Source organism: Psammomys obesus, unplaced genomic scaffold (assembly GCF_907164565.1).
Source record: "Psammomys obesus unplaced genomic scaffold, mPsaObe1.curated_primary_1811, whole genome shotgun sequence".
NCBI classification, from domain to species: Eukaryota; Metazoa; Chordata; class Mammalia; order Rodentia; family Muridae; genus Psammomys; species Psammomys obesus.
Genome location: NW_026589732.1, coordinates 9,457,465 through 9,479,880, shown reverse-complemented (window position 1 = coordinate 9,479,880; position 22,416 = coordinate 9,457,465).

The window sequence follows — 22,416 nt, the reverse complement described above, 5'->3', positions numbered from 1 at the left end:
CACACACACACACACACACACACACACACACACACACACACACACACTTAAGTAAAAATAAAAAAATATAATTTTTTTTCTTTTATTATTATTTTTTTTACTATTAATTACACTTTATTCATTTTGTATTCCTCCATAAGCCCCTCCCTCCTCCCCTCCCTCCCCCACCCTCTCTCCCCCTTCCTCATGCATGCCCCTCCCCAAGTCCACTAATAGGGGAGGTCCTCTTCTCCTTCCTTCTGATCTTAATCTATCAGATCACCTCAGGAGTGGCTGCATTGTCATCTTCTGTGGCCTGGTAAGGCTGCTCCCCCCTCAGGGGGAGGTGATCAAAGAGCAGGCCAATCAGATTATGTCAGAGGCAGTCCCTCTTCCCATTACTATGGAACCCACTTAAATGCTGAACTGCCATGGGCTACATCTGTGAAGGGGTTCTAGGTTATCTCCATGTATAGTCCTTGGTTGGAGTATGAGTCTCTGGGAAGTTCCCTGTGTTCAAATTTTCTGGTTCTGTTGCTCTCCTTGTGTGGTTCCCGTCCTCTCCAGCTCTTACTATTTCCCACTTGGGGCTGGAGAAATGGCTCACAGGTTAAGAGCACTATCTGCTCTTCCAAAGGTACTGGGTTCAACTCCCAGCAACCACATGGTGGCTCATAACCATCTATAGTGAGATCTGGTGCCCTTTTCTGGTATGCAGGCACACATGCAAGTAAAATACTGTTTAAATAATAAATATCATATTTTTAAAAAGCAACTTAGTACAGGTAGGATTTATTTTGGCTCATAGTTTAAGGGGATGCAGTCTACCATGGCTGTGAGAAAATAGCAGTGTTAGGCTGTTGCTATATCAACTGAGCAGTCAGGAAGTATGGGGGACCAAGAAGCATACGACTCATAACTCCTGCTACTCAAAATCGACTTATTCAGAGAAGCCACACCTCCTATAGCCTTCTATAGTTTCTACAACTTCCTACTATGGCATCACCAGCCAGGTCCACATTCAAACACATGAACCCAAGGAGGACTTTTCACAACCAAACCACACTACAAAGGTGGGGGTTTTTTGTTTGTTTGTTTTGTTCTCATATTTAACTCATTTTTCTTCTTCTCTTTTACATAAAGAATTCTACCCAGTAGCTGACAATTGCAATCCCACAAGGATGACAACCCAAAATATCTCCAGATATCTAATATTAACTATCTAATGCCAAGTATCTACCGGGAGTAGGGATCAGAATCAAAGGTACTTGGAATTAATGATGTACAGAGTGACCAGTATTTGGATTTCTACCTGCCTCCATGGTTAATAATTCAGTGACCTTAGTGTGATCTCACTTATAAAATTGATGATATCTAGAATCACCTGGGAGGTGGGTCTCTGGTTATTCCTGTGGGGGGGGGGGTATCATAATTATATTCACTGAAGAAAATCTGCCCACTGTAGGTGGCACCGTTCCCTCTGATGGTACTGTACAAAAAGAAGAAAATGGGGCTAGAAAGTTGCTCAGAGGTTAAGAGCACTTGGCACTGTTGTGGAAGACCTGGGTTTGGTTCCTAGCACCTGTATGGTAGATCACAACAGTTTGTAATTCCAAATGAAGGGATTCCAATACTCTCTTCTGGCCTATGAAGGCATAGCATGCACATGGTATGCATACATGTATGTAGAGAAAACACTCATATACAAAAAAAAAATCAATGAATCATTTTTAAAGGAGAAAGTGAGCTGAATATCAACATTGATCATTATGTGCCTTCTGACTCTAGACACAATATGACCAGCTCCTTCAAACGCCTGCTGCCATGACGTCTTCACCATAACGGAATGTATCCTGAACTGCGGGCCAAACTAAGAACCCTTTCCTTAAGTTGCATTTGTCAGGGTATTTTATCACAGCAAGATGAAAAGTAACTAAGAGACTTATATACGCATGTAATATCTGCAAAAATCATCTTCCTTACCTGGCAAAGGAGGTTACTCGTGGGATTTTGTCTGCATTAAATGACATCACAAGCGTTATGATTCTAGCAGGATGGTTAGCCTAAAGGGCTTTTTGTTTGTTTGTTTGGTTGGTTGGTTGGTTTGGTTTTTTTGAGACAAGGTATACCCTGGATGTCCTGGCACTCTGGAACTCACTATGTAGATCAGGCTGGCCTTGAACTCATGGCAATACACCTGCCTCTTCTTCACAAGTGCTGGGATTTAAGGAGCACAGCACCATGTCTGGCCACATGAGCTTTGATTACTACTGTCCCTTCAGGGTTCTGAAGCTGTACAACTCTTCAGCTGGAAAGAACTGTAGACATTATCTCATGGGAATTCTCTGTTTATAAATTAAGAGACGGAGGTCCATGAGATAATCTGTCTTCTCAACCCAGAGTCCATCTTTCACTTCACTAATGCTCAAGAGACATACTGAAGTGGAACTTTACAGCAGTGAATGAGTTCAAGGGCTCTCTCCTGGCAGGGCTGATTTGCAACATTCTTGCCCCCTGTAGATTCCCTCATGATCTATTATCACTGATAAAATTCCTAAAACACTAAATCCCCGCTGTGACTCAGACTGAGTTCAAAAGTGTGCTTTCGGGGACCATCAATTGGCCTGTGCATTTTGGATATGGGGGGATAATAAATATTAAAACAAAATGTATGGAATATGCGAGTGAATGCGTTTAGCAAGTCAAAGTTGGGGGGAAGATTTACACTCACCGGCAACACATAAAGGCTGTTCAAGTGATATGGGCAAAGAGAATCAGAAAGATAACTGAAGCTGAGCATGGAGTCAGATGTCTAGAATCCCAGTACTTGAGAGGCTGAAGAAGGAGGATTGTTGAGAGCTTGAGGACAGCCTGGGCTACAGAATGAGCACCAGACCAACATAGCAAGGGCTTATCCAAACACACAAAAGTGATAAATGTTTTGCAGTTTCTGCTGTGTCAGGTTTAGAAACATTTTACTGAAAGGATCTAAAAAAACCAATAAATGGGTTGGAAGCCCCTAATATGGGCAAAATGCCCTAACAACTGGATATAAACGTGCAATGCTTGCCTAAGCACTCTACAAGCTATGGAAGCTCTTCTGGGGGTGTCACAGAATCACTGTTGACAATCGAGAGACTCATGGAAAATGAGAATCACACTGGAGGACTGGGAAAGGGTAAATGCCTCATTGTTTTGAAACTACCATTAATAAACCATCCTCCTCGACCGACTATGGATTCATGAGCTTGGCACCCGTCCTCTGTAAAATTCTGTAAAAGATTATCCCACTAATGATTTATGAGCACTTACAAATTAAGCAGCTATCCTCTAAGCCAACAGCATCTTACTCAAACTTCTCATGCCACAGGATCTATTTCCCGTTTCGATTAAGGCCATTAGACTTTATCTGCTCAGCCATGAGCAGATATGAAGAGGAAGACACAGGATGGCCAGATGACATGATGACATGACAGCTATTTTGATGTCACTGAAGGCAAAAGTGCATAAAGAAAGCTGGATGGAAGTACCATGTTGTGACTGCTTACCCAAACCCAATGAGTTCCAGTTAATGATGGACAGCAGTGTGGAAGCAAGGCCCAGAGAGATCTATAGAGATCAGGCTTGACCTTGGCCTGCCCATACTCTGTTGCATATCGACAATGTCAGGCAGTAAATATGTCATGCTTTCTGTTCTTTACCGACCTTCTTGGTCCATAGTCCTGGATGACGACATAAATGTAGGTATCCAGAGTTTGGACCAGTGGCTCCATGTTCTAGCTAGAGCTATTGGACACATTGCCTCCGTGATATAGCCTATGTTAATCTTGTCTCTCATTACTCACCAGTCTTATTTTTGTTATACCCTTCCCCATGCCCCCAACTACTCAAGCATACCTACTTTCAGTACCATGAAACACCATGCTGTTTTAATTTATTTAAAGGGGGCACTGGAGCTGTAAGACAAGGTCTCAGTATGTAGGCTCTGGCTAGCCTAGAATTTGCTATGTAAACCAGGCTGGCCTTGAACTCATAAAGGTTTGCCTGCCTCTGCCTCCTAAGTTCCGGGGTTGAAGGCATGCACCATCATGCCCAGCTTATTTTAATCTCTCTCTCCCTTTCTCCCTCTCCCTCGCTCTCTCCCTCTGTCTCTCTCAATCATATATGTAGATATATACATATTTTGTGTGTGTGTGTGTGTGTGTATGTGTATGTTGTATGCATGTGACTCTGTGGGTGCAGATGCCCACGTGCACACACAGGAAAACCAGAACAAGACACGGATTGTTGTTGCCCTACTGCTTTGATGTACACCCTCTCACTGACCAGGAACCTTGCCATTTTAGTAAGACTGGCAAACCAAGGAGCTGTTTGGACCCACTGTCTCTGCCCCCATTGCTGGTACAACAAAGGTGTACAACTATGTCTGGCTTTCTGTGTAGGAGCTGGGGATCTGAACTTCAGACCTCATGCTTGCCAAGCAAGTGCTTTCACCCACTGAGTCATCTTCCCTGTCCTCTATGAGGCTGCCTACACCCGTTTTACCTCATGCAGTTGCCTGTCTCTGGCTGCAGTGCTGTTCTGTCTTTTCTACCTACTTATCTGTCTATTTAAAAACCTCTTCCTCATCATTTAAGACACAGCTAAGGTTCTTGTCCTTGGAAGAATTTTCATTACCCTAGCTTGTTCCTTATACCAGTCCCAATAAATTCTCACTGTCTGAATTTTGGTGCTAGAGTCAATTTCTTATCTTCATTCTCTGCCCTGGGCTTCCTGTACCCACCATTTTCTCTTCCTTCAATTCCAATTCATTAGGAATAGAAACCAGAGCTTACCCACAGCCTGGTACTTAATAGTGGCACTGTAAAAAAATAAATGAATAAAAATGAATGAATGAATGCCTTGTATAAAAACTCATTCTTCTGGCTCTTTGTGACTAAGTCTAAGCCTGCTGAGAATCACAATTACATTTCCATGTAGGCTGATTCAGCTGCCTAAAAGATTTTCCCAAAAACACATTGGACCATTGCTTCCAGTCTAGTCACCTGCTGCCTCGGTAAGGGCTTATCAAAGCACCGAAGCCACAACAGAGCTCTCCCCTGGCACGGACAGACCATAGCCTTACAGAGCCTTTCAGGGCTGTAACTAACCTAGTTTACAGGAGCCCCACACCCGAAGTCCAATTCCTCAAGGTTCCCTTCCTATAGTCCCTACAACGCACATTCATAGCTATCTGCATAGGCAAGTGTTTTCAGATGTGTGGTCTGCTTTCTTTTAAAAAAGAATTGAACCTCACTCATCTTATTCCTTTTCTTCTAATTGCCCCAGAATGCACTACCTTGTTTAGAAACAACCAGATGGGAAAAGGTAGGAGGAACCGTCCTGCCTTCTTGGTGTTCTAGGAAGAGTTTTCATTATCATGGGATCAGAGCCTTTAAAAAGGATGCTCTGTGCTCTAATGAAAGACTTAAAATTCAAATGGGGGCACCGAATGCAAGTCAGCAGGCGTTTAAGTCTCTGCCAATTATTCAGTCCTCAATAGCTAGCCCAGGCAGTGTTTGTTGCAGGCTGGCTGAGATGCCTGATGGGAAGACAGGCAGCCTGGCCTGACACCAATGCTCCTGAGTCTGTTCTGGACCCCACGTGACGGAAACTGGCAGCCAGCACCCTCCAAAATGCAGGCAGCCATGCCCTACTGGTGACCCCCATCACTCAAGTCTGAGATTGGCCTCATATGCAGATTCTGTCACACTAGGAGGATAAAGGCCTGGACCTCGGGAGCCAGTAGGCAGGGTGTGACTCTTCAGTGTGATCATCAGCTCTCAAGGGAAAACAGACCTTTTTAATTACCTATAAAGAGTTAATTGTGTGTATATAAAGAGCTTTCTGTTTTTAATCACAAGGCAAGTAAAAAACGCTTAACTTTTTATAATCATTGTCTGACACTCTGGTCTCTTTGTGGAACTTTCATCTGAAATGCTCCAAGTAATTAATGGCTAATGCTTGTTTATAATAACATTATTATGGAGCTATTCATCGTTGGTTCTGTGTCCTCAAAATGTCCTGGCTGTAAAACTCCAGTGCACACAGATTCAGTGCAAATGAGAATCAAGGAGACTTGCTAGAGTGTGGGCTATGCAGACACTCCTTGCACTTCTGGCTGGCTAGTCTTCAAGCTGTATGAAGGGAAGCAGCAGCTGTGTCATGTTTGCAACTCTTGCCTAGCACATGGGCAAAAATTTGAAAGCATGCTAATGTGTACTGTCAGCCATAAGTGGTAAAGGGGCCACTGGTGACAGGTATAAGTTAGTATGCCTTGCTCCAGACTTCTGTGCCTAAGCTTGACACAGTGATGTACTGATATGCTAGCTTTTGTGATATTTATGATAATGTGCAATGAAAAGAATGGATTATGGCGCATTCATATAACCAACATAATCAATTAAAATTTGTATGTGAATTCTACTTATTCATCTAGACATACATCCATTATTTGTTAAAAAAAAAAAAGTGTAAAGAATATATGTACAGCCACTCTCAAACCTCATCAGGGAAGTTTATTTGTGCAGCAGATGGTTAAACTCACAACTTGTTGTAGTAGACAGAATAAGTGACTGTGGAGTCTTCAGCCACAAACAGAGCATCTGTCCCATACCCCTCTCCCATAAGGCTCGGGGTCCACGGTGAAAGAGGTGTGGGAGGAAGACAGAAAGAGTGTAAGAAGCAGAGGCCAGGTGTGATTGGAGTTAGAGTCTCATGGACCAGACAGGACCACTTTACTAAGAATCCCTCAACAGCTGTGACTGCCTGCACAAGACCTTCAAAAGAGTAAGCCAGCCAATATACCAGCCTGGGGGAAGATGGCCTCACGAGGCCCCATCCCTAGCTGAGGAACTGTTGACTAACGACTTAATTAGTGCTGTGACTCCTCATAGGTTGATCATGTTCCAGAGGATGATCCACCATTCGCAGGCATACAGGAAGCACGAACAGACTCCATAGGTTGTTAAAAGAACAAGTGGGCATGAAGTTGGACGGAATAGGAATGGAGATCGGCAGGGGAGGAGTTAAGAAGGTTGAGGGATGATATGATCAAAATGCATTGTGTGCAACATGGAATTCTCAAAAAATTAATAAAATATTATACTAAAAGTACGTGCATAGGCCAGGTGTGGTGGTACATGCCTTTAATCCCAGCGCTTGGGAGGCAGAGGCAGGCAGATCTCTGTGAGTTTGAGGCCAGCCTGCTCTACAGAGTGAGTTTCAGGACAGCCAGGGTGATTGCAGAAAGATTCTGTCTCAAAACCAAACCAAACCAAATGGATAAAAAAAATATGCACAGTAATCCCATTTTGTAAAATATGACTTATATATGATATCATATATAAACAGAAAAAAGCATAGAAAGAAATACACCAAAATGTTAAAAATGGTGCCTTTGCCAGATTATGGGTGGCTTTAATTTCCAGTTTGGATGGTGAGTGTGTGTGTTTGTGTGTAACAGGAAATGTTTTATGCAACACTCTACTTTGATTCTATATCTAAATAAGAAAAAAAATCTGATTCTGTGTTTCAGAGTCCAGTGCATGTAAGTAGAAAAGGCAACAAAGTGGGAATGGAGGAAGGTGGACTGAAGACTCCGAATCAGGAACAATAATTTTCAGCCCTGTATGAATGAAGAAAAGTCGTATTTCCTATTTTTCCCATTATTTTGCTTCCTGGACTTGTTCACAGTGTCACTTAAGGAGAAAGAGGCTCATTTGAGAAGAGCAGAGAATGAGGAGACAGCATCTTGTTCTCTGTCTGGCCTGACGAGGTTCAGTACATGTGGCAGAGAAAGGAGAATTAAATGAATCTATACAGAACAGGAAGCAAAAGGCCTCTGGGCTGTGAGAAGGTGAAAAGAGCTGACATGGTGAGAGGGACTGGAGAAGACAGAGGAGGACTACCCCCACAGGCTTAGGGACAGAAGTCTGAGTGTGAGGACTACCCTCATAGTCACACCTCCAAGAGCAAAAGCCCCTCCACATGTTGCCAAACTTTTTAAAAACCTGCAACTACTGCAGTCACAGGAATTCAGTAGCCATGGAAGTACTTTACAAGGAGGACAGGAAAGGAGTCTTCTCTGGACAAACTGTTTCCAGGTCCTTGGTACATACAGGAGACTGGCACCAGCAGCCCCTGCAGAGAGCAGAATCTCGAGATGCTGGAGTCTCTCCTATGAAATACTGTAGTGCTAGATCTAACCTACATTTCCTCAGACCCATTTAAAAACCATCTCCATGTTTTTTGTAATGTCCTATGCAAGCTAAATGCTATCTACATAGTGCTCTAAGGTTTTGTTTAGGGAATAATAAGATAAAAGCGCATGTTTAATAGACCCCTTTTTCTCCCGATGTCTTTAATCCACTATTGCCTGAACCATTGGGTATGGGCCTCACAGATGTGGAGGCCAGATCATCCTGATGACTGTTAGGAAGAAAAGCAACTGAACTAAGAACAGAGCTCACCATTCAACAAACCCTGCCCATGCAAACACAACTTCCACCACTTTTTCATTTCCCACCATTAACCATGGATCAAGCATCACCAAATGTTTGAGGTATGTCCACAACATTAAAAGGTTGAGAGAAAAATTAAATAAAGAAGAATTAAGCTAATACGCCGAGTCCTAGATAAAATCTCTATAATAATTTCCAAGGGATAAGAAAACATAGTGCAGACCTTAGGGGTCCCATGCTCTTATAAGAGACATACATCTGTGGACTACGTTCAGGGTTGTAAGTACCGTTTTGATTTAAATATGAAATTTCCCTTGATATTTTGATATTCATATTTTGAATGCTTTGTCCCCAGCTCATGTTCTAATTCTGGAAGGTTATAGAAACTCTAGGAGGCTGAGCCTACTTAGGGGAAATCGGTCGTTGGTGGCTTGTCTTGGGAGCTGTGATGATTAAGCTTGATTGTCAACTTTATGGGATTTACAATTGCCATGGAAACGAACTTCTGGGAATGTCCACAAGGAAGTTTCTAGATCAGGCTAAGGGAGGTGGGAAGCTCCTCCTCTGCTAATGAGGGCCACCCCATGAGGACTGAGTGAAAGGGAGAAAGGAGCCGAGCCCTGCAGCCAGCTATCTCTGCTTCCTGAGCGTGGAAGCAGTGTGACAAACTGCCTCAAGCTCCTGTTGCCAGGACTTCCGTGACATGATGGACTGTGTGCCCTTGAATGGTGAGCCAAAATGAACCCTCCCCCCCTTATGTTGCTTTTATCCCAGCAATGTGTCAGGTAACTAACAGGGCAGTATCTTTTCTCTGACCATTTCTTGTCATGCTCTGTGAATCATGACCTTTCATGATGTGACCCATGCTTTTCCAACACATCTTCTCTGCCATGATTAATGAAGTCCTTTGTATCCATGACCCAAAATAAAACTTTATTCTGTTAAGTTGTTTATGTCAGGCAAAAAAAAAGGGGGGGATTAATACTAGTATAATATTAGTACTAAGTGATTTTTATATGCCTTTTGATGAAAACAGAATCAATAAATCTCTCTTTCTCTCTCATTCTCTCACACACCTACTAACACACACATGCACTCAAAGCAAATCATGGTATCTGAAGGTTTAAGGCATTCGCATGACACCTCACACAATTTTGCAGTACTTTCTAAGAGCTCAGTCTTGAGAGGTAATTGTGATCATTAAGCAAAAGACCCACCAGGCAGAGAATGGAGGAGTCCCGAGAGCCTTGCAAAGGTCTCTGTCTGGGCAGAATGTGTCACAAAAACCATGCTTTGGCTTTCTCTGTGTGTGGGAATACACAGGAAGTGTTTCCACGGGGTAAGCTTGTGTAAGACTCAAGAGTCCGGGGTTGTTCCTGTGGCTACAGGCATTCTCTGGCTGTGTGCTGTAGTGTAAACTTGTCTTCTAAAAGTTCAGATGTTGGAAACTTAATCCCCGATAATATGTTAATGACCTCTGGTGGTGAGGTGTTTGGGGGATAATTAAGGTTTGAGGACATCCTGAGGTGGCTTTAAAAGAAGGGAAAGGAAGATCTGAGCTGGGCAGTATATTGCAGCATGAAACCTTCATCAGTTGTTTCTTCATTTCCCAGCCTCAACAACCATGAACCAAACAAACCTTTACAGTCCATAATTACCTAGTCTGGTATTCGGTTATAGCAACAGAAACTAGACTAGGAGCTGTGTAACCAGTCATGATTACCCAACTTTTATCATTCTCCAAAGGCAGGAATGTGTTGATTGTAAATCCTTTTATCTGAACAGGTGATCTAGGCAGTCTGGAACAAAAGCATTCAGTGCTCCAGGCACTGTAATAGCCATATCAGTTAGTAGCATAAGGAACATGCCAAAAGCCAAATCTAGAGATTGGAACATTAAGCCTAATGTGTTAACTCATTCCTGCAGATTGGAATTGGAAACATGACAGAAAATTCAGAGGATACAACTGAAAAACCTCTTGAGAGAAGAGCAGAAAAGGAGACAAGGAAATAGAAAATAATAGAACAACAGGAAAATTTGTGACTAAATCTAGGAAGTCTGATATTCAGGAGCAAGAAACAGAAAAAAATGGGTGAAATAAAAATACAAAAGATGACACAAAAGAAAAAAAATGGTGGAAGCAAAGAACAAGTTTCCAGATTACAAGGGCCATCAGCAGCCCAGCACAGCGACAGCAAAGAAGTATGACTGAGGCGCTGTAAAAACACATCATTAGACTTTTTATCATTGAGGCCAAAAGTGATTTGGAAAGTGACAAACTAGAAACAATGGCAGGGCCGGTGTGTAAGAGGTCAGGTACACAAAATGTTGCCTTACCATTACCATCTATGCCTCCCCAGTAGCAGAGTCCTCTATCAATGGGAAGCTGTTTCAAAGTCTTGAGGCTCTTCTGAGGGAAGATGTTGTCAGCAAAGTCGGTTCACAGGTTATTTACATGTCAGTTCTGGACCTTTGGAATCTCAAGTTTGCTAACTCACGGAGAAATGATGCCATCCTTGGGGCCAGGGTGCTCACTCAGTTGTCAATGTGCTGGCCTTGCAAGCATGAGGACTTGAGTTCAATTTCCTGGAATCTCCCCAAACTCACGCTTTTTAAAGCCAGGCTTAAAATGTGCTAGTAATCTTAGCCCTAGGGAGGCAGAGACAGCAGATTCCTGGGGCAGATTCCTTCAACTAGTTTAACCAATTTAGCTAGTACCAAGTCAAAGAGACATCTTGGTTCAAAAAAGGTGAATGGCACATGATGAATGGCAGGCAAGGTTGTTCCCTATCCTCCCTGGAATAGAACATACATGCACATATACACACATACGAATACAAATCTTATTTATTTATTTACTTGCTTAGTTAGTGTGTGTGTGTGTGTGTGTGTGTGTGTGTGTGTGTGTGTGCCTGTCTTTATGGAGGCCAGAAGAGGGTGTGGGATCCACTGAATCTGGAGTAGCAGGCAGTTATGAGCCACCAGATATAGGTGATGGAACAGAACTCAGGCTGCCTGTAGAGCCGCAAACACTGTGAAATGTTGAGGCCGTTGTCCAACCCCTGTATTTATTTATTTTTATCTTGTGAAATGTGATGATCTACCAACTTCCATTTATCCTCTACTGTTACCCTATAGTTTTTATTCTTACAGTTTTCAGTATGCTCTTAACAATCCTTGAGTGTCATTTTCTTTGGCTGCAGGGGGGTAGGTATAAAAACACGCTTGCATTCTGCTGTGTTTATATTGAACCAATGACTGCAGCTCCCAGGAGGGCAGGGGCTGTAGGGGGACTTTGTTTTTAATGAAAGAAATTACTCTTATTGTAAAGAAAAGAATGGACTCACCTGATGGCACTTTAGAACTTTTTTAAAATATTTTTTTTTTAAGTTTCAAATAACTTTAACACTTAAGTGTGTCACAATACTTTGGAGAATTTGTAGGTTAGCCAAATAACCTGGGAATTTTAGTTATACTTTCTGCTTTAGAGATGGAATAGAGCAATCTTTAATAGCCTGGAATGCTCAGAGCCCTGGCTTGGTCCTCAGCATTAAAAAGTAAAAACGAGGGTTCTGGAGAGATGGTTCAATGGTTTAAAACTTATGTAGCTCCTTCAGGGTTTGGTTTCCAGCGCCCACTCTAGCAGCTCACAACTGGCTCTAACTGCAACCCCAGGGAATCCAATGCCCTTTTCTAGCCTCCATAGTCTACACAGCACACACACACACACACACACACACACACACACACACACACACACGAACATATACACATACATTTAAAAACTGAAGTGAAATGAAACCCCTACATTTCCCTTTTATTTATCCACATGAATGCCTTTAACTTGAATTGTTGAGGTTATTTTCTCAGTTCTTCACTTAGCCCACTCACTCCTTACTTTATGAGAACTGAGGCAAGTTGCTCCCTGGCTGTGGGTGATGTCTTCCTAGTCCACACCCTTTAGGGTCTAACGACACGCATCTGGGCAATTGACTGACAGCCGAAGCTCTGAGGGTTCTTGAAGAAGAGTCCAAATGAGGGGTAAGCCATAGCTTACATGGTATAGCTGGCATATTTTCCCTTTTCTTTCAGGAACTGTGATTTTTCTCCTTGGTTTTAGATTTCCACTGCTTCCAAGGCTAATTATTAGAAAATGAATTATTCAGCTGTTTCCCATTCAAGACATCTTTAGCTGTCAGAATATCAAGAAATCAGGAATAACTCAATCACATTTTATAATTTCATTCACTGAGATTTATCAAGATGCAATGAGTTTCCACCAGTCTCCATGGCAAAACACAAAATAAAATATTTTTCTTCTTGTGGCGAAGCATATACAAATTAAAATTAAAATTAAGTAGTTTTTTGACAGGAAAAGTATATATCACCTTGTGGAGTCCCCTCCCCTCTCTGAGTCTTGATTTCCTCAGCTATAAGATGATGTTTGGCGACTACTTTCTAAGGTTTCATATAAATTTTCCTAAAGAAGTTTTATTAATATATAATTGACACACCACATAATTCACCTGTTTAAAGGACATAATTCAGTGGCTTCTGATATGCTCCATTTTTTTTTTTTTTGAGTTGGAATAAACACATATAACAAAGTTTGTTATTTTAACCACTTTAAGTATATCAATCCATGGAATTCACTCATAGTGTCTCAAGATCATTGCCAGCATTTCCAACATTTTATCATTGTCCTATGTAAACACTCTGAGCTGTCTAGGTGTGACACACTAGAATTGGTCTATTTGAGACAAAGCCCATCCAAGGCTTTCAAGCCCTGCAGAAAAGAGACCAATTTTAATTCCTACTCATAGTGATGTTAGGCCTGTTGTGAACAGTTACTCATTTATATACACTCTGAACATTGTTCTAAGCCCAGTCATGGGTACACTGACAGCTCTAAAGAAAGTCTGAGACAAGAGAAGAGAATAATGTGGGGGGTTTGTTTGGATCTTGTGATTATGAGCCATCAGTTTTCTTATTCCTACCAGCAGACTTCAGTTGACTTTCAAACTAAGCTAAATGCCTCTCAAAACTATGAAGCATCTGCATGCAGAAAGGAGTGGGGAGGGTGGGACCGGGAGGGAAGGAAGGAGGGGCTTATGGGAGGCTTAAGTGGGGAGGAGGGGGATACAAAATGAATACAGTGTAATTAATAAAAGTTAAATAAAAAAAGAAAAAAATGAACAAAACAAAACAAACAAACAAAAACTATGAAGCATCGGTTGATGAAGTGAGGGGGATTTGGAGTCTGTAACCAGAGACTCTTTCACAGGAAGTAGTTAAAAACTTCACTGGACACTCTTCGAAGTCAGTCCTTAGGGCCATTCAGTCAAGCACTGTGGCCCAGGAATTGGCAGGTACTACTTCGTCCCAAAGACTCCATTCAACATTATCTTTCTACATTGGAATACCTTCTCGGAATTGTAGCTGGCTTAGTATCTTCATGAGATCAGAGAGAAAGAACACTAGAAAGGCTATGGCTGTGTGGTTATTAACCACAAGAGTGGAACCGGCCGTTCATGGGATTGTCAGCCTTTCTTTCCTGCTCCTTGCAAGTCCTTCCAGGACTCCGCTTCCTGGCAATGAGAGCTCTACAGCAAGTGGAAGACTCAGGGAGTGAGCCTCAACAGCTCTAAAATAAGACGAGTTTCTTCCCCTTTGCTACTCAGAGGAAGGTTGTATCTCTGTGTGTTAGGGGTGTGGAGGGAACTAAAAGACAAGCAATAAAGTCCCTTCAAGTAATGAAACCCTGGGACATTCTGGGCAGCATTTGTGAGCACACTTCTCTCCAGGCCATACAAAACCTGGTCTTAATCAGTCTTAATCACACAGACCTGAACTCCAGTTGGGCATCTCTGCTTTAATGGAGTTTAACAATTTGATACATTCCACTGACTCTTAGACATTAATGTTACTTCTTCTAAAAATAGCAATGGCCACAATTTTACAAAGTGAACAAAAAGTTCTGGACTCACTCCCAGCTCTGCTTCTCCATATCTGTATGACTTTGGCCCTTAACCTCTCTTAGACCTTGGCTTCCTAATCAGGGATGGTTTAAATGCCTTTGAAAAAAATTTAAGATTCCTGAAAGATTCTTCCCCTCTTCTAATCAAGTTCCTTGCAACATTATTTTCATGGGCTGGCAGTTGCCTAGGAACACTGAAAGACTAAAAGGCAGCCTGGGTTAGCAGGCAATCAGCCTCTGAATTCTGGGATGCTGTTCTACAACACCTTGAAATGGATATGCGAGCCCAGATTGCTGTTTGGCAGCTCCGAGGCTAGGTGTGCCTAATAAAATTAAAGATGGCTATCTATGTCTCCTTTTTGCTGTCAAGGGGTGATCTGAGGCACAGTGTAATACGTTTATTAAAGCAATTTTATTTTGCTGAAATAAAATGGCCTTCACCAAAAGGAAGGTCATATTTATTTTTCTGAGCGAGAGAATTACAAGGAAACCCTGTAACTGACAAGGTTAAATCATGTCATTTTTCTATCAAAGCTGAGATCTCTATGGGTATTTGAAGTGGCTGCTAATTTTGTACCTGTTTGGGAGAGCAAGGAAGTGGCCTATGAAACATTAGTGTTCTTGTTTCTGTACACAAATACTCAGAATAGACATTTTGCTTTTTTTTTTTTTTTAACCCTTGTGGCATGGTCCTACACAGTTCTTTTATCATCCTGTGTGAGTTTTCTTTCTTTCTTTCTTTCTTTCTTTCTTTCTTTCTTTCTTTCTTTCTTTCTTTCTTTCTTTCTTCCTTCCTTCCTTCCTTCCTTCCTTCCTTTCTTCCTTTCTTCCTTTCTTCTTTCTCTCCCTTCCTTCGTTCCTTCCTTCCTTCTTTTTTTCATTTGTTTTGGTTTGTTTTGGTTTGGTTTGGTTTTGAGACAAGGTTTCTCTATGTAACCTTGGCTGGCAGTCCTGGACTCACTTTGTAGACAAGACTGGAACTCACAGAGATCTGCCTGCCTTTACCTCCCCCAAGTGCTGGGATTACAGGCATATACCATGACACCTGGCTCTGTGTAGGGTTCTTAACCAATTGAAAACAGGAGATGCAAAGGACAGAGGAATGGTGGGAGGAACATCTGCAAGTCTTCTAGAGCCTGAGCAGGAAGAGCAAATTACAGAAGTCTTACCAAAGAAGCCAGGACCTCTAGTCTTCTGGCATCCAAGGAGAGTTAAACTAGTATTTAGGTAAAAGCAGGAGGAAGAACACAGGTAGGTGAAAAAGAAATAGAGAAAGAGATAAGAAAGGGCTAAAAAGTGAGAAAAGATGGATAGATGATACATTGATAGTTGATAGATTATAGATTTGCTTATTTATTGATAGAGGTGATAGAATCATAGATAAATTGATTATTAGATGGTAGATAGATGATAGAGAGATGGGATTGATAATAGATGATTGATAGATGATAGATATAGATAGATGATAGATATAGATAGATGTTAGAACACAGATGAAAGATAGATTACTTGATTGATAGATGATTGATAGATGATATAGGTTGATGATAGATAATAGAGAGAAAATAGATTTTAGATAGATGTTATATAGATAGAAATAGATGATAGATTGATAGATTGATGATAGATGACAGATAGATAGATTGCTAGATAGATAGATGATATACAGATAATAGATTGATAGATGATAGAGTAATATCAGATGATTGATTAATTTATTGATAGATAGACATATGATTGATTGATTAATGATAGATAATAGATATAAATAGATAGATAGACAGATAGATGATAGATAATATCTATGAAGAGGTTCAAATTACCATGCATACAAAGGAGATCTAATCTTTCTGACTCATTCTCCAGAGCATGCCCTTCCTGTCCCTATTTTCTGGTCCATACTTCTCCCCAGAGTTCTAATCCTAGATACCCAACAGCTACTGGGTTCTCCCACAGACCCTTAAAACTCAACATGTCTGTAATGTGGCTCAAGTCCTTTCCCTCCATCCCAAACTTCTCCTCATCACATTTTACTTAATTCAACAATTCCCTCAGCCTCACCCTGCATTTTTTCTACTCAGAAAAAATTGATTTAGCAATCACTGTACCACTGTGAGTTATTGTGCCATCAAGAAAAAGAAGATATTGAAACATGGACTGGAATATACACAGCTCAGTTTAGACACAGAGGCAAGCCAGCAGCCACAAAGAACTCAGAAAGAAACCCACTTTGTTCTGTCTCTTTGCTGGGTATAGGATTCATTTGCCTTCTCCAGTCCTTTGCTTTAGACTTTTGCTGGTCTGGACAAGTGCTGTTTTCTGGTGGTATACCTCCATATTCTAGTCTATTCTTCTTGTTTCAAAAGCAGTTATTTTAAAGATAGAATTGGACTGCACCTCCCTGCATGTCTTCATCTATTGTTGTCTATACCTGGTTTAGTCATCAGAGCTTTTGTGGACTTTAGAATATAATGTCTCTGTCTAGAAATTTCTTTTCTAAGTAGTGAATTCCTATTGACAGTTTAATGGCCATTCTTCCATAAGGCCTTTCTCAAAGCATCAGCCAGGAGTTCATACTCCTAAAGTATATGTTTTTTATGTCTGTTTATATCATCAATCATTCTGTGTGTGTATATGTGTGTGTGTGTGTGTGTACATGTACACATGTTATGTTTTGCCTAGTAGTTCCTTTTGTCTGATTGTTGTTTGTAATGCTACTTCCTAGGCCTGCAGAGAGCACACCTTGCTGATACTTTAACTCTTAGCTCATAAGGATTGAAGAACAGAATGCTGGTATATGGCCTCATGGTGGATAGCATCACGGTGATGGAAAAGAGATCACATTGAGAGGGAGGGGAAAAAGAGGAGGAGGAGAAAGAGAAGGACGTGAAGAGTTGGCATGGCAAAACTTGTTTGATGCCTCATTCTTGTGAGACCTAATCAACTCTTGAGACCAGCATCAATCCCTTCTGAAAGCTGTACTCCAGCGTCCTCTTTGCTTCCCACTGTGATCCATTTCTTAAAGGTTTCACCACTGCAGTGCCACCACTGGAATCAATCTCCTGACGTGTGACCCTTTGGAGTCACCCTCAGAGTGTAGCAGTTGTCATGGTTTCCCTTTCCTTAATGGCTTAGTGATTTCATCTACAGATGTGACAAATGAGAATAGTTTTTATATCCTAATCTACAGAGGATACGGATATACCAGAGTTACTTACCTACTTTATTAATTAGCATTTAAATTTTATTCTATGTTTTAAAATTATAAACAATGTATGTACTATGTACGGGATGTTTTTAACGGTTAGAGTTGATGAGTTTCCGGCTGACACTGTTCACTGACGTGACATTTATCCAGCACCCATTACACGCCCGTAACTACGCTGTTTCCAACGTCACCAATTAGAAGAGTAAACTCTATCTGTTCAACACGATGCAGATGAGAATTTGCATGAACTCTCCAGCCCAGAATTTACTCCATCACCCGAGCTACTCAGGTTTCAGGAAGCCTCACACCAGATACTGTTCAGGGCATCCACAAGTACTTATCCATAGAAGAGGAACTGGTTTTCTCAATGTACAAATAAAGCAACTGAGTCTTAGGTGGCTAAATGACCTATACAGAGACACAAAAGAACAATCCATGAAACTGAATTCATTCATTCATTTACAAACTTTTTTTAACACCTACTAAGTGCTGGTCGTTTTTATTTCACAGCTACCTTCAGAAGTCATACAAAGGTGATTTAACCAGATATGGTGAGCCTGTACTGTTACTGAAGGCATAAATAAGTGGACACAGACAGATACATGCAATTATAAATTGTGACAAGTGCTCTATAGAAACTGATTGGTAGCAATGCTTGAGAGCAGTAAGAGTTCAATTGGGAAGAGAATGGCTTAGTCCTTTCAAAGGAGCTGACATTTGGCCAACTTCTCCCAGGCACAGCCCACAAGTGCTCTAGCGGGAAAATGCTTGACACACTAGAGAGAGCACAGAATGCAGTGGAGAGGCCTTCAGTGTCTCCAAATGGGCAGCAACATGACCTTTTATTTTGCTTCATTTTGATTTTCAGACAGCTAGTGTAGAAGTTGGGATCCTTCTGCCTCAACCTCCTGAGTGCTAGGAACCCAGACATGTTCTTATATGTGCCTTTAAATAGTCATTTTTACTTTCTGCAAAGAGTTAGTGACATGAATGGGTGTAGTGTTGAGACTGGCTAGCTGGATATTTCAATATCTGCTGAGAGATGACCAGGGCCCAGATTAAGGCAACCATATCAGGAAGGAGAGTAACAGATTTCCTTCCCTCCCTTCCCTTTCTCTCCCTCCCTTTATCTCCCTTCCATCTCCCTCCCCCTCCCTCCTTTCCTCCCTTTCTCTCTTTCTCTCCTCTACCTTCTGCCCTGCTCTCTCCCATCCTGTCCTCTTCTGAAACTCAGTGTCACTCCAGTATCTACTTATCTTCCTGTGCCATAAAAAGTCTATCTCACTGTCTAAGAATGGGGATAGCTTATACCAAATTCAATTTCTAGGATATTTTGAGCCCTCTCACATTGGCTTCTAGAAGTTGAATGTTCTTCTTTCAGAAGACCTAGAGATTGCTTTCAACTTTCTTAACATCAGCCACAGTTATGGCTCACTGGTAAGGCATTCTGCGGATGAGGGCAAACATTGTTCTTAGGGGAACACTGCTCACACTGACTCCTGACTTCATGCATTTTGCAAAAGCACACACAGCTCAGAGACTGTGACTTCCTGATTTGTGGCTTCCAGTGTTGCAAGGGATGACTCTTTATGAGGCAAAACCTGATAATGGTCTATTATTTTAAGACGCAAAGAGTTGGGTGGCAGAGGATTAGGGAAGGAAGCCAAAATGCTTTGAATCTATTGTTACATTTATATGCTCCAAAGTGACATTTCCTTTCAGAATGCGTTTTTCATTGTTTTCTTTCTTTTCTCAAAACTGTGCTTCTTTACTACAGAACAATAAGAAACTACAAAGAACAAAACACACAATTCCGCTCATCTGAAGATATTCATTGTAATACCCATAACATTTATGACTATAACTTTTAAACCATTGGTTTCATTTTCACTAACATTAAAAATAAAGCCTATTCATTATTGATAGCTTAGGTACTGTATAAATAAGAAAAAATAATTCATCATCTTTGGATAGCTGTTGATAACATTTTAATGTTTAAGTCTTTTTTATGTGTATTTGATAAAATCTGTTCTATACTATCTATTCATTTTTGTAACTAATATTACTATTAATGTTTTTCCATTATTAAGAATGGGTGTAGTGTTGAGACTGGCTGGATATTTCAATATCTGCTGAGAGATGACCAGGGCCCAGATTAAGGCAACCATATCAAGAGATATCTGTTACTCTGTTACAGTAACTATTTTAACATATTACTGTATGAAACAGTCATTGCTACAATGTGCCAGAATTCCTAATCATAAAATGGTCACTATATTAAGAAAAGTGATTGACAAGTTTGTCTTGAGAATGGTGTGGGTTGGATGATATGTATTGTATGGTTCTCATCGTTTCCTTCCTGCTGACTTAGTTTATTTTTTAATTATATGTAATTTCTTTTTTTTTAAAGATTCATTTATTATGTATATAGTGTTCTGACTGCATGTACACCTGCACACCAGAAGAGGGCACCAGATCCCACTATAGATGGTCATGAACCACTATTTGGGTGCTGGGAATTGAACTCAGGACCTCTAGGAAGAGCAGCCAGTGCTCTTAACCTCTGAGCCATCTCTTCCAGCCCTATATGTAATTTCTAAATGAAAATGTTTAACTGTATGTATATCCATATGGCTAATTTCTCTTTTCAGGCTCAAGGCTGCTTCTCTTTAATTCTTACCCACCTCTACCCCAAGAAGGTACTTAGTCCAATTACTTTTGCCAAATCTGCCTTTCCTGCCCTCTACCACACTTTGTCTTATTGCTCAAAGCAGTGGTTCTCCCAGGAAAGACTGATGAATAAATAAATACTAGCACTGTGTCCTTCATGATGAAGTGGTATTCACACCTATAGCTTCCTGTGGATATGAACACATGGGCTGGCAAGCTGCGAGTCCTCAATATATGTCTAAACAGTAAATGTGGTGAGTCAGTCAGCAGCAGAGCATTCATAACCAGTTCTGTTTAGAGTCAAATTTTAATTAATAATTAATTAATTTGATTCTTTTGAGACAAAGTCTTTCTAGGTAGCTCTGGCTATCCTGGAACTCGCTATGAAGATCAGACAGAGATTTACCTGCCTCTGCCTCCCAAGGGCTGAAATCAAAGTCAAGCACAACTATGCCTGACCTTGGATCCAGAATTGTAAAACCTAGACCAGGAACCAAAAAACTAGGTAGGGAAGATTGACTTGAGACATTTGTTTTATTTTATAGGTGCATGTGTAGGTCAGAGGACACCCTGGAAGGAATAGGTTCTCCCCATGTGGGATCCAGGGATTCACATCACATGATCACTTGAATCATCTAGCCGGTCTCAGCGCATGACATTTAATAAGAGTGCTATTGAAATTTTTAGTCTCTTGCTTGGATATATGATTTCCAATTTTGTGTTTTCATGAATTTCAGGATTTTTGTCTTTGGTTTTGGTTTCGGTTTTTGGTGTGTGTTTCTTGTGTTTTTCCTTTGTTTGTATTCTGTTTTGTTGTTGTTTGTTTGTTTTCTAAAGAGAAGAAGAAAGAAAGCATGAAGTTAGGTGGGGCGGAATGTGGTGAGGATCCAGGAAAAGGTGAAGGAGGAGAAACTATGGTCCGAACATATTATACAAAAATATGTTATTAGTAAAATTTTTCTTGGTAGACTCAGATTCAGGTGAGGTGAAACGCAGAGCCCCATCTAGTGCTGACTTGATCAAAGCTGTCACTACTGTTTCTCAAAAGCATCACCTTTGGGGACCCAGCACTGCCCATATCAGGACTGAATCGTAGGACACACCCTTACTTACACTACCCCTGCATTCCCTGGCCGGCCCCCCCCCACCCTTTACTCTAAATAGGGGCTTATGAATGTCACTGAGAGGAGCGATAATTCCAAGGCCTTCAAGCCATAAACCTCATCGGATATAACATCAGGTATGGGCCATGTGTAATTAGGCTAGGTGCAATTACTGTGCCATTCACTCTGACAAGGATACTGAAAACCAAAACGGTAAATTAATTTACCAAAGATCACACAGCCTGGGCACAAAACTGAGTATGAACCTCTGTTTCATGACTGTATAAGATTCCTTCCAGTGTGTCTATAGCTTTGAAACTTGTATGCATGTCCAGCTCTTCTGAAGGAGCAGCCCTATGCCAGACCCATTAATCTAAAATAGTAGAGTTGCTTTATCCGAAAGCTCCCCATTTCATTTTAGTATTTAGCAAAGTTTGGATCCACTGCAATATTCTGCTTTATTATTAAAAGTTTAAGGCACTTTGTGACATCAATCCAAAATGTAAGGCAGTTTCCAATCTAGGCAATGCCCTTGATATGGGACCAGCTGGATTGCCCAGTACTTTGTACCTAGACAGACAGACATGAGGAGGCCTTTTCTTATCGGTAAGCATCTTGCCCTGTTATGGCTGTTCCAATGTTACTACACTGCCCTCCTACTTCTTAGGGAGCACTAGAGAGAGAAAGCCACTCTCTATAGATCACTTAGGCAGTGAACCAAGGTTTCTGACCCCAATTTTATTTGTTGTACATCACATTTTTTTCTTTAAAATAGTATTATATATATTCATATATATATATATATATATTCTTATTCTGGGTATAAAATTTAAAAAGTACAGGGAGTTTGATGGCTACTGTTAATTGTCAAACTTGACACAATGTCAAATCATCTAGGAAGAGAGACTCAGTGAAGAACTGTCTAGACCAGTTTGGATTGTGGGCATGTCTCTGTGGAATTGTCTTGAATATATATAA